The sequence below is a fragment of the Oratosquilla oratoria genome, chromosome 18, assembly GCF_046742065.1.
Source record: "Oratosquilla oratoria isolate Oo_2021 chromosome 18, ASM4674206v1, whole genome shotgun sequence".
Lineage (NCBI taxonomy): Eukaryota > Metazoa > Arthropoda > Malacostraca > Stomatopoda > Squillidae > Oratosquilla > Oratosquilla oratoria.
The window spans coordinates 57,639,964-57,652,463 of record NC_134794.1 but is presented as its reverse complement, the minus strand read 5'-3'; the positions used below and the strand labels follow the sequence as shown (position 1 = coordinate 57,652,463).

The following is a 12,500-nucleotide window of genomic DNA, read 5'->3' as shown; positions in this document are numbered from 1 at the left end:
AGAAACGTGGTACGGCCAAGGACTCGAACCGAGGACAACACGTGGCAAGTGTGACTTAACCGATTGCGCCATCAAGAGAAATACAAGTTGAGCGCATCTTTTCTTATATATTTGTATGTTCGAGTTACACATACACGAAATTTTGCGTTCAACCCATTTCCACTATGATAGTGCAATTAGTAAGTATACGAGTCTCTCGATGTTGATGGCTTAGAATTAAAGTGTATTATGGTTGATAAAAATGTATCTGTTCACTGGGACCCATTCACTGTTGTACAAATACTTTCCCGCGTTCATATACTTACCAATTGCACTATCATAGAGGAGATGGGTTGAACACATAATTTCGTGTATGTGTACGTAACTCCAGTATACAAATATACAAGAAAAGTTTCGCTCAACTTATATCTCTTTTGATGACTCAATCGGTAAGCCACTAACACTTGTCACGTGCTGGCCCCGGTTCGAGTCCTTGGACGTACCACGTCTCAATTTCTACATGCTGGCCTCCGGAAGTCTCTCGATGTTGATGGCTTAGAATTAAAGTGTATTGTGGTTGATAAAAATGGATATCTGTTCACTGGGACCCATTCAGTGTTGTACATATATATATTGTCCATTTCCCGCATTCCAAGGGTCAAATATTAAATAGTAGAGACTGAGTTAAGTTTAGGTGTTACTATTAAGTTAGGATTAAGAAATTGATTAATAAAATTTACACTCTGCACACGTGTTTTATTAAAACCATGCATTAAATGATTCACTTTAAAAGTTGGTAGTTACATTAAAATATATTAAATGGGTAATTTTAACCTCTTTTTCAACCGATTGAAAATAATACAATCATACATTCATAATCATAAAGGGGTCAGTCAATAAGCACTTCATTAAATTCATTCAATCATTAACATCCAACAGCTCAACAACTGACATGTATAAATCTACATAGATTACAAAGCAAGTAAAAATCATAGTTTAATTACTTTGTATTAAAAACTGTTATACCATAATTATATAAAGTGGAATCAGCATCGGCAACTAATAGTGAATAGGAATCTGCATTAGCATCGGCATAAAAATATACATATATACATATACATATATACACACACACACACACACACCTCTCAATACAGCTCAACAACTAGCATGTATAATTTTACATAGATTATAAAGCAAGTAAAATTCATAGTTTAATTACTTTGTATCAAAAACTGTTATACCATAATTATATAAAGTGGAATCAGCATCGGCAACTAATAGTGAATAGGAATCTGCATTAGCATCGGCATAAAAATATACATATATACATATACATATATACACACACACACACACACACACACACACCTATATACGTACACTGAAAATTCTTGGAGATGGCGCGTGGTATTCATAATGCAAAGAAATCACAAACACGTGATTCACAAAATATACAAGTAACCACTAGGAAAATGGGAACTTGGTTCGGTTACCAAGTTACCATATGTCAGTACACTGCGACGTACTCGATTTTTTGTATTAAATTCTTAAGTGTATTTAACTTGCATACGTATGGTAATATTTTCTATCGCTATCAGACTGCGCATGTCGAGTTGCCGATTATCTTATTGCCCTTTTTACTTTCTTTGTGTTAGTATTAAGGTTTTTATTATTACGTGCATAATATTCTTGTGTGTGTAATTTAAGGTTGTGTAACTGTTAGGCTGTTTGCTATAATTCAAAGTGGGATTTGAAAAACTTATTTTTTGTTGTACCTTTCATCATTTGGCTCCAGTGACCCATCAGGTCGATTGGCGCTCAAATAATGAAAAGAAATGGAAGAATACAGTGATCTAGTTTCAGTTCACCCGGTTAATGGCAAACCTCTAATCAGGAAAATCGAGAATACGAGGAAAAAAACTGAATAACTACAACAATGCTGTCGTTTTTAATAAAACTCCACGTGTATACACACACACACACATATATATATATATACATATATATATATGATACAGATATATACATATACATATATATACATATATCTATATAATACAAATACATACATATATGTATACATATACACACACACACACACATGTATATATATATATATATGTGTGTGTGTGTGTGAGAGAGAGAGAGAGAGAGAGAGAGAGAGAGAGAGAGAGAGAGAGAGAGAGAGAGAGAGAGAGAGAGAGTGTGTGTGTGTGTGTGTGTGTGTGTGTGTGTGTGTGTGTGTGTGTGTGTGTGTGTGTGTGTGTGTGTGTGTGTGTGTGTGTGTGTGTGTGTTACGTATGAACTAAAGTGGTGGCATAGTCGGAAGCGCGCTTATCTAGCATTCACGTAGCTGTGGGTTCGAGTCCTGCACTCCTATTACCTGCTCCAAAAATACAAGCACAAAGGGCAAACGTGACGGCTCTGACCGTTGGTACCCGCCTTCTCCCCTATCAAAGAACGTTACTTGCCGCGCAACACTGGAGTCCAAATCTTTAAGACACGACACAAATCACTATACTCTTGTCGTGGTCAGATACCACTGTATCTATAGATTTCATGTAACATAAATAAATAAATAAATAAATAAACTTATATTTGCAGTGGTCTTTTATAACCCAGGCCAGGTGAGGACTTTCGTATTAATTAAAACGTGTTTTGCTTATGATCCAAGTATGAATGCGCATATCCAACGACCCGTATCCTCTTCTTATAACTTAATCTCAAGAGATTCGTTTTACACTTCCTATAAGCTCAGGCCGGACATTACCTTAGCAATGGCTGCATGGACTCAACCATTCCTCAAAAAATGAGTATGTGGAATATTGTACATGTAGCTTTCTTTCATTCACAAGTGCATGTGTCCACCCTTGTATGTGCTTGATGCATTGTGTGTGTGTGTGTGATTCACCTTGGTCTTTTTTTAGAGCACGTATTGGACTCGTGATTGACAGCTATTTCCCTCCCGGAAGAGAGCTCAGAGCTCGTATGACCGATCTATGGGTAATGCTTTGACCTTACACGCACACACATACCCAACTCCCCGCCCACGAGAGTTGGAGTAACGACTCGAAGCGCAGCGATACTGAAATTATTTTCAGCCCTGGGCAGGATTCAAACCTGGACCGCCGAAGTGAGTCTGGAACTCTACCAACCGCGCCACCGAGTGTGTGGGAGTGTGTATTCACTTGGTCTTTGGTCTTTGGATCACGTGTTGGACTCGTGATCGACAGCTATTTCCCTCCTGGAAGAGAGCCCAGAGCTCGTAGGTCCGATCTATGGGTAATGCTATGACCTTGCACACACACACACCCCCAACTCCCCGCCCACGAGAGTCAGAGTAACGACCCGAGGCACAGCGATACCGAAATAATTTCGGCCCTGGGCAGGATTCGAACTGTGTGTGTGTGTGTGTGTGTGTGTGTGTGTGTGTGTGTGTGTGTGTGTGTGTGTGTGTGTGTGTGTGTGTGTGTGTGTGTGTGTGTGTGTGTGTGTGTGTGTGTGTGTGTGTGTGTGTGTGTGTGTGTGTGTGTGTCTCTCTTTACCTGGACTTGGGCGAGTTGTTTTCCAAATGAAGTCAAACCGCATACCATCCTTTCAACATCTCGACACCTGAGCCCCAGAGCTATCAAGGCAGGTGACATCATCGTTTCCCAGGGCAACCTTGCCTGTTTTTCCAGCTCCCTCCCCAGTGTCCCACCACCGTGGCATATACACAGCGGCGCGCTGCGCATGCGCATGCATACTGATGTGCTGTTGTGTCCCCAGGTGCTCTTCCCCGAATCCATCCACCCTATTCGTCACTCACCGTCTCCCTGATCTCTTTCTACTGGCAGTTTCTTAAAGCCTCTTCTTGGAAGTTATATCCCCTCCCCCATCTTAAAATCGTTAACGTGGCCTGGGACTCGTTTGTCACCGTTGACGAGTTATTCCTTGTCTCTGATGTTGTTTTTGCATCCGTGTGTGTTTTATTACCTTCCCCTTGTATCCGTATATAATTACCACACATTGTATCATGTGGTGACTTATCAGGGATCCGTAGTGTTGCCCTTATCTGCCCTCTTATCATTTACCGGTGTACACTTCCCCCCCTAGCATGATTCAAGACATCTAAAATCTGAGCATGATAAAGAACGATAAACTGGACGTTTGACAGGCGTCATGACGTCATGTCGCGTTCAGGGATGCTCGAAATTTTGCCGCGGGAAAATGCTGGGATACTGCAGCAGGAACTTGAATGCAGTTTGCATGGTCGGTGAAATGGAAAATGGACTTCAATACCTCAAAGCGCAGTGTGTTAAACGTAGGTTTACACAACCCAGATAACAGGTGTAGCTTAGATAATGCCATATTAAAAAAAAAAATGTGAAAAGAATTAAGGAGGGTTTGTGAGTCCGGACCTTCAATCCAGGAACCAGTGCATTAGGGTTTACTACTAGGATGGTTACAAACAAACGCGCAGAGGCAATTCAACTCTATCTGACGACAGTTAGACCCGTCCTTGACTATGAGGTACATTTTTTGGACTCAGTCCTATAGAATGGATACAAATTCACTAGAATTGGTATAGAGATCGACCAAAATTATATAAGGGCTTGGAAACTTACCATGTGAAATTAACTTACACTACCTCGAAAGACGTAGAGTGCGGGGTGATCTAAGAGAGGTATTAAAATGTGCCAAGGGTGATGTAGGCAAGATAATCATATTAAGACAGCAGAGTAGGACCCGTAGTAATAGATCTAAAATGGCCAAATTTAGGTTTAAGGAAACATGCAAGACCTGGTTTACCAAGTTAACGAATGGAATAGGCATAGTAACATATATTAGCGCTGAAACAACGGGTTGTTTCAAGGTAAGGCAGTTCCATGTCCTTTACCACCTTTCGTCCATACTTATAAAGGGATCTAAACTTTATGGGTATGTATGAAACGTGGTAAGGGACATGGAACTGCCTGACGGTCACTTGCAGTCTCCTCAATCCTTATGCCCTCTCAGTTGCCAGGTATGCATTTTCTTGCAGAATATTTGAACTTTCTATGGAAGAAAGGGGGTCGATTGCCTTAGGATGAAAAAGGGGGGACTTTTGGCGTATGAATTTACCTTACTGCATTATACAGGCAAAGAGCAACGATCGCAGGATCCCGTTGCCTACTCTTTAATACATCATGATTTGCCTCAAGTTTATGTCCAATGTATGTGTGTGTGTGTGTGTGTGTGTGTGTGTGTGTGTGTGTGTGTGTGTGTGTGTGTGTGTGTGTGTGTGTGTGTGTGTGTGTGTGGTCAGACTGTCTTATCCGCTTGAAATAATGCATTATTTGTCAATTGTTTACATACTTGATTTTAATAGAATATCTAGACACTGGTGGTTTCCAAGACTTGGAATGTGTGTGGCAACAATTCCGCGAAGAAGAAAAAATGAAACCGGTGGACAGATTTCCAGCAAGAACTTGATTCAACAGTGTGAACAGTTCATACCGGTGACAGAAAAAAAAGACAGCAACATTGTGAATAATGTCCAAAAGTCTATATGAATTGATAACTAAATTACGATTTACTATCTGTACTCCCTTACAAGGTCCTGTCCGTTATAGAGTGAGTTACAAGACAAATCATACCTGGAGAAATAAGCAAACGACATATTTGAAGTGAGAGGAGATCAGCGATTGATTTAATGATAGCTTGGCACGCAGCCACCCCTAAAGTATTTCTACAGCATATTACCCATGAGGGCACAGACGCCATATCTGGTCGTCCCGCCGGTGACTCCCCCCCCCCCTCACCCGTCCACTGCGTTGGAAGTCTCTGCTCCCTAGGCCGAACCGCTTGCCAAAACGTCCTTGCTCGGCCTTCAGGACTGCAAAGCAACACTTTTTTCCCCCCTCCTCCAGTGAGATGACCAGAAAAGTAGAGTTTATATTGGCTGGCCTAACTGGATCCCGTGAAGGCCGATATATTTTGTCCTACAAAAGCTTGGCCGCAGAGAAACGGGAGGAGTTGCATTCCAACCACCCTTCCTTGCTCCGTCCTACCTCTGCATTCAGTGAAATTTGTGAATAATCGTAACACGACCCACAGACACTAGTGTTTCGTTGTTTGAACAGTTCCCATACTTGCAGACCGTCGTCTTAGACCCCAAAGACCTTTAAAGATCTTTACTACTAATAATTCAACAAGAACCCACTGTGTTGGATAAGAAGAAATGAAATAGATGATAGCCATATATTTCGATCACGGACTGTGATCCTCTTCAGTGGAATACGACATTACTTTGTAGTTACTACTACTAAGTTAATACTTTTACCATTTACTATCTATCTATTCTACTAACTTCCTTTTAAATCTCTTCCACGCCACCCTTTTGATCTCGCTTGGTTGTGTTATAATCCCGCTGGATGCTGCCAAAATTAAATAAACAAACAAATCCCAGCGCGACATAATTATGTTCCACTTCACAAGCAGACTTGACTCAGGATAATTTGTTTTCGAGAAGCAACAAATACGAAAATTGCATTATGGCAATACTTAATTCTGAAGATACTGAATACGAGTGTAAATTATGCTGTCTTTGCAAAATATTGTTTTGTACTCCGTTGATTGTTTTGCACTTCATAGCCAATAAACAGCGAGTCTGCCCTTGGTGACAAAGGGCACATTAAAGCAGTTGCAAAAAGAACTACAGCAAATATTCATAGATCAACATTCTCCTTTGATTGGTGATTAGTTTCCAATTATGTTATGTGACTGAACAGTAGGTGTCACTAACCCCTAAAAGATCGACTACATAAGTGATTTTGCATAACTGTTACCATTTCAATTGTAAATTATCACTATCGATTGTGATAATTTCTGTCGTGGTGACATAGCCCTACTAAAGTAATAACAAGTTCTATAAATTTTGCAGAAACATAACGTAAAGGAAAACAATACTGAAAATGGCATCCAAAGTAAGACAAATCAAGATTCTGAACACGCGTCAAGGTCAACAAGGGAGATGCAATTTATATTTAAATTATTGTTTGTCTTTTGTCCCCAAGCAAATCTAATCAGCTGAAGATAAGTGAACCATAATCTGCATATTTACCCAGCGCGTGGAATAATGCTTTACGCATAACATGTAATTACCATATATAAGACATCAACCGTCCTCGTCTATGACGTAATCTTCACATGGGAGGGTGGCAATACACGTTAACACTGCACATATTTGTCTCTGGAATATCCGCCTACGGAGACCACTCTTTAAGACTGATTATGCCCTGCGCTTCAATTTCCTCCTCCAAACCTTTTCTCTCACCTGGAGAATAGAAGACCTAGTTCGGCTGAATAGCTGGTCTTCATTTATCAAATTAATTGATTACTTTCCCAATATATCGTGTCCTATTGACATTTGCTTCTTGTTACACGTACGACTCCAACGTCTAAAATACTTCTGTAAGCAATTCCCGTCAAGCTACAATGAGGCAGGCACATTCGGCTGCTCAAAATAGTGCATTCATCAGAGCATTAGAAAAACTAACACAAGCACGATATCTCGAATGAAGAGCGTGATTTCCGCTTGGACAAAAACTTATGCACTGTCACTGCCTCGCCAGGCTGGCTGCATTTCTCCCATCACTCAATGTTCCAAAACCCTTCACTACACATTACGTTCAGTGACGGCGTGGAGATTTCATAAGCTAACGTCTGCGGTCCTATGCCCATGTGCATTACTGTCCCACCCTGGGGAAACGTTGGGACAGGGACTTGTCCATGTACCAGACACGGCGATACCTACGTCCTTCAATAATCCCGCCAACACAATGCCCATGCTGAGGCTCCCAAGGTCACGGAGATGAATGGGCGCCCAGGAAATACTTTTGTCGCGAGGTATTCACCGAGTTCTGTGATTCATAGCTGGTACTGGTCAGATGTGGGTCGTTCGCATTTCGAACTGTCAAAATGACGGTTTGGCAACGTACGACAGTTTCCGGGTTGGCCGGATGACCAACGTCGTACATGGCCTATGCACGGGAATGCTTGGGCGTTCAACGGAGCACACGAGCCCCACCTCCACACACTCGTCTCAGGCTTACCTACGATTACCAAGAGCGAAATTGCTGGAGAAGGGGAGGGTGGCATGCTGAGGTACGGCGTATACCTGTTTATCAAGGTATCTATTGACTTTATGCCCAATTACTTATAAGTCAATATGTTTATCTGGTTACACAAGTTTGTGAATTAACTTTATTTATCTATAGATTAATTATGATTAGTTCAATATTATATGCACTTATCAACTTACTTTATACCATATATTTTTGTTTACTTGTTGAATTTCATATTCAATTATAGGTCAAGTCTACTAATGATGTACAATTTCCACCCAGAAATCACGGAAACGACAAGAACATTCAAAATATCTTAAATGACAAATATCCAACAATAATCACGGAATATTCTTCGAATTTACAGTATGAAAGGTCACCAACCCTGCCAGTCGAAATGGTAAACTGGTATTAAGGCCAGTAGGTATGTATCTGAACTGTATGGAGTTATCTTGGTACTCATTTTCTTCAATTCCGTAAGGTTACAAGTATATTTCCTTGGGAATTTTGATATACATTATATATTTTCCTATTTCCACATGCTTATGTTTTGTTATTAATTTGGGTGCGTGAGCTAGCTCCTCTTGGAACCGTTGTCGTTCATGTCTGAATGCTCGCGCTAATGGCTACGACGATTAAAATTAAACAAGTAAACGGGCAAGCGAAACGGATAAACGTATTTAGATTATTGTTCTTGCTGATAACTACTTATGTTACTGGATTTTTTTTCACCAGTTCAGTTGTTTTCAATTATCTTATTCATCAATTCGCATGACCGAAGCCATCAGTCACTGATGTGCCACAACAATCGAACACGAAAGAGAAATCCCATCGATGGACCTTTTGATTCCGATTCATATGCATAATGTCGTATGTATCTGTGCTATGCATACCCGTTTACCCTCTACCATTTCCATTTACGTTTCTCTGCAAATTTGGCATTATTCTAATTGAACTAATTAGATTTACATGGTTCATGTCTTCACATAACGTACATTCACTCTGCCAAGACTTACCTCACCGGGTGTTTTTTTTTAATCAGAATAAGTATTCGGCACATTATAAGATACTGCCTATAATCCTAACTCATCGGAGAAAACACTATAGTCGACATAATTACAACCTGCGTCATGGCAACTATCCACGGTTATTACTTGTCTGTTTATTATTTGCTTGGTTTTCATTTATTATTTATGTCAACGTTTTATCATTTACTATTTACCCGTTTGTTTATCATTTCACTAGACATATATATTTTATCTATTATCATTTATATTATTATAATATCTATTTATTTACTTTTTTATTTATCATTATTTCTTCGCATCTGACCTAATTATGGACCTCTGTAATCCTTTGTAATGTTGCAAACGCGCATAGCATAATCTAATGTCACGAAAGAACACGTGAAACAGCGTCGTGCCACAAACATCAAAATATGGCCACTCTTCCCTACATCGTCGTGACTTCCTGGATGACAGACTACATACCAAGAAAATCAAAACAGGATTTACATTATGCTAAACTTCACAAACGCCAGTGATATGAAGATTTCTTCAAATGTTTAGAAGTCGTACGTCCAAAAGAATATTTACAAATCTTCAAACGTTGAAAACATTCACACATTCGCAAGTCGTTCACAATCATCGAACTAGGGCAAAACACCAACTGCTCACTATTAGCCTTCATTCGGATCTAGCACACTGCACTGAAGTCACAAATCTTGATATCAAAAAGCTAGCTATCCATGTCGACTGCTGTTATTCTGCTGCGTCTAACGCCGGACGAATTCAATAAACTTGGATAACGCAATTAGTTAAACCCAGACGATTCCGTTCACATTGAGAAAAATACGGCCGCTGATAAAGAAAATTGTCGTGGAAGCATCAAGTTCAAGAACCACCTCTTCTCTTCCACCTTCAACTCAGTTTCTTCTTCACCGTTGAAATATGTGCGAGACAAGTGAATAAAATAGCTGGCTGTCGCTGCTCTGAGAATCCATTCCTTCGCGGATTTCCATATTCAATGTACACGTCAACAATGACTTCGTCATTCCCTGCTCTGCGTAGCACGTAAGATTCTGTCAGGTAAAGTTGGACCAATATATGCAAATGGGACAAATAATCGCTGTCCTTTCATTGTATATTACAATTATAATTCACTTTGTAAACAGATATAGGGGTGTCATTCCTTCAACAGACTTCCTTGCTGTACCACTCCAACTTTCTACCTCACCTATAATCATAATAATAATAATATCCTAAAAAATGTAGGTTAGTGATAAATTACAACCATTACTACTATAATAATCATGACAATTTACTGTTTAGAACGAGGAGTTTCCACTCCATAGTTAACTCACCAGGTACACCTTTGATTTGTATTTATTCTGATTAACGTCAAGCTATTGAATTCACTCGCGTGGACCCCTTCGCCTCTCTGAGGGTAAAACAATATCGAGTAAAAGCAGGCAGATCCACACCGCTCTAAGTTGACCTACACTGCCACAGCAACGGCACCATCTACGAGCCCGCTTAACCTCGTCTGATTTCAGACAATTCGTCACGTCTTGTCTAACCAAGTAAACCAGGAATTGGAAAAAAGAGAACACTGTTCATGTTGTACAGGTCACCAAGTCCAACCGCTTTGTATTGTGACACACAATGTATATTTTCTTTGGCAGATGTCAGATGATTTTATTCTTCCGAGGGGCGGGACCTAGGGCTGGGTGGCGACAACCAACACCGTCTGTCGTTGACTACAGCCAAACCTATATAATACACTGCGATATGGACGGAGTTAATCACATAGACCATACCTGCGCAATAGTACAATGCTTAAAGTTTACACAATAAACTACACAAGGTATGCAGCACGGAAGACTTCAATAGGGACAAATGTACTTACCCAATCTGATGGTCAAATCCTCGAAAACCACCTTATACACACACTCAATTGCACCACACTAATATAACACGAACGTTTATACATCAAGTGAGAAGGTTATATGGATCAACACTTCTTCCTCACGAGCAACTAGCACTAGACCAAAGCCTGTTAACTCCCCACACAATCTTCGACCACCAGCACTACTGATCTGCCTAACTTAGTAAGTCAGCCGCTGGGAAGGCTGGGGCTCGGCAGTCATCTGGACCCGACGCTGCCGAACATAGTGTACACTCACCTGGAATCATTCATGGGAGTGAGTCAAAGTTGAATTTTACCTCTGTCGAAGGTTTCATTCTAGAATTATATTCACATGCAATTACTTCCTATATTTTTGTTTTTCGTATTCAAAAGAAAATTAAATAAGATACCCGAAATTATGTATAGTGGCAGTGTAACACATTTGTTTCCACATCATCTAGTTCTGTCTTACATGGACAGGTGGAGTGGGGAGGGGGATGGAGTAGTCAGTGTTAGGTCGTGTGAGTCGTGAGGGATGGCGTAGTTTACAAGCTAAACAATATACACAATGCATACACTTTGTTCGATTTTTTGTACAAATTGATAGGGTGCACCTTTTGGAATGTCAAGGAAGCCACCCTACCTCATATATACAAACTTTAGCAGTGCCATCCACTTTCTACGCAATTTATTTGGAACTCCTATTGACAATCAAATTCTTATATTCTGATGAAGGTCAGTTTAAAGCTAGGGTAGATGTGTAGTAATTCCTTTCTTACTTTATTGTTAGGCCGTGGGGAAGGATGACGTATTTTAGAAGCTAAACAATATACACTTTTTTTTACAAGTTGATAGGGTGCACCTGTGGAGTGTCAAGGAAAACAGCGTACCTCATGTATATAAACTTTAGCACTTTCTATGCAATTTATTTCAAACTCCCATTGATAATAAAATTATTATATTCTGAAGGTCAGTCTGAGGCTAGGGTAAATAGAAATGGATGCTCAAACAGCCCAATTTTCTTTGCAATACTATGAGGCTAGTAAGTAGTTTGAACCAAGATCCACATGAATGTGTGTGTGTGTTCAAATGTACCGTAGAATACCGATATATATTTCCTATATGCAACAATAAAGATTAGAAAATATTTGGATTAATTTTATCCCAGGAACGTGATCTCGACTGACTAGTGGAAATGCAAACAATAATACAAAAAAGTGGGGCGCTGACAAATCGTCTTGGTACTAGTTGTTATGCATGCCGAAGGCGTGGGAGACAAGGCCACGTGTATTGTTACTTGCATCAGGACAAACGACGCAAAATGCATTGTGCTGTAAACTTTGACTATGTAACTTTCATGCAGTCAATATTTTTCATGTTTAGGGGACCAGATCTACTCAGCAGCACTATTGTGATTAGAAAATCATCTCTATTCATAAAAGAATGTTTATCACTTAGGACCTCTACTGTCCCTCCATTCTGCTATATCCGCTCCTAAATCTCTTCCGGCGGGGAAAAATGTGA

The 12,500-nt window shown here is 40.1% G+C and overlaps 1 protein-coding gene across 7 annotated transcripts in view; it reads right to left on the bottom strand.

The window, feature by feature from the left end:
• Window positions 1–11,174, bottom strand: part of LOC143035268 (epidermal growth factor receptor kinase substrate 8-like) — a 170,961-nt gene extending 159,787 nt beyond the window's left edge. For 4 of the 7 annotated variants that reach the window (XM_076202119.1, XM_076202112.1, XM_076202113.1 and 1 more), the window contains exon 1: window positions 10,977–11,174. The gene's annotated coding sequence lies outside the window, so the exon portion shown is untranslated. The remainder of the gene's footprint in view (window positions 1–10,976) is intronic. The other 3 variants (XM_076202115.1, XM_076202114.1, XM_076202116.1) reach the window with 1 other exon arrangement.
• Window positions 11,175–12,500: the final 1,326 nt, after the last annotated feature.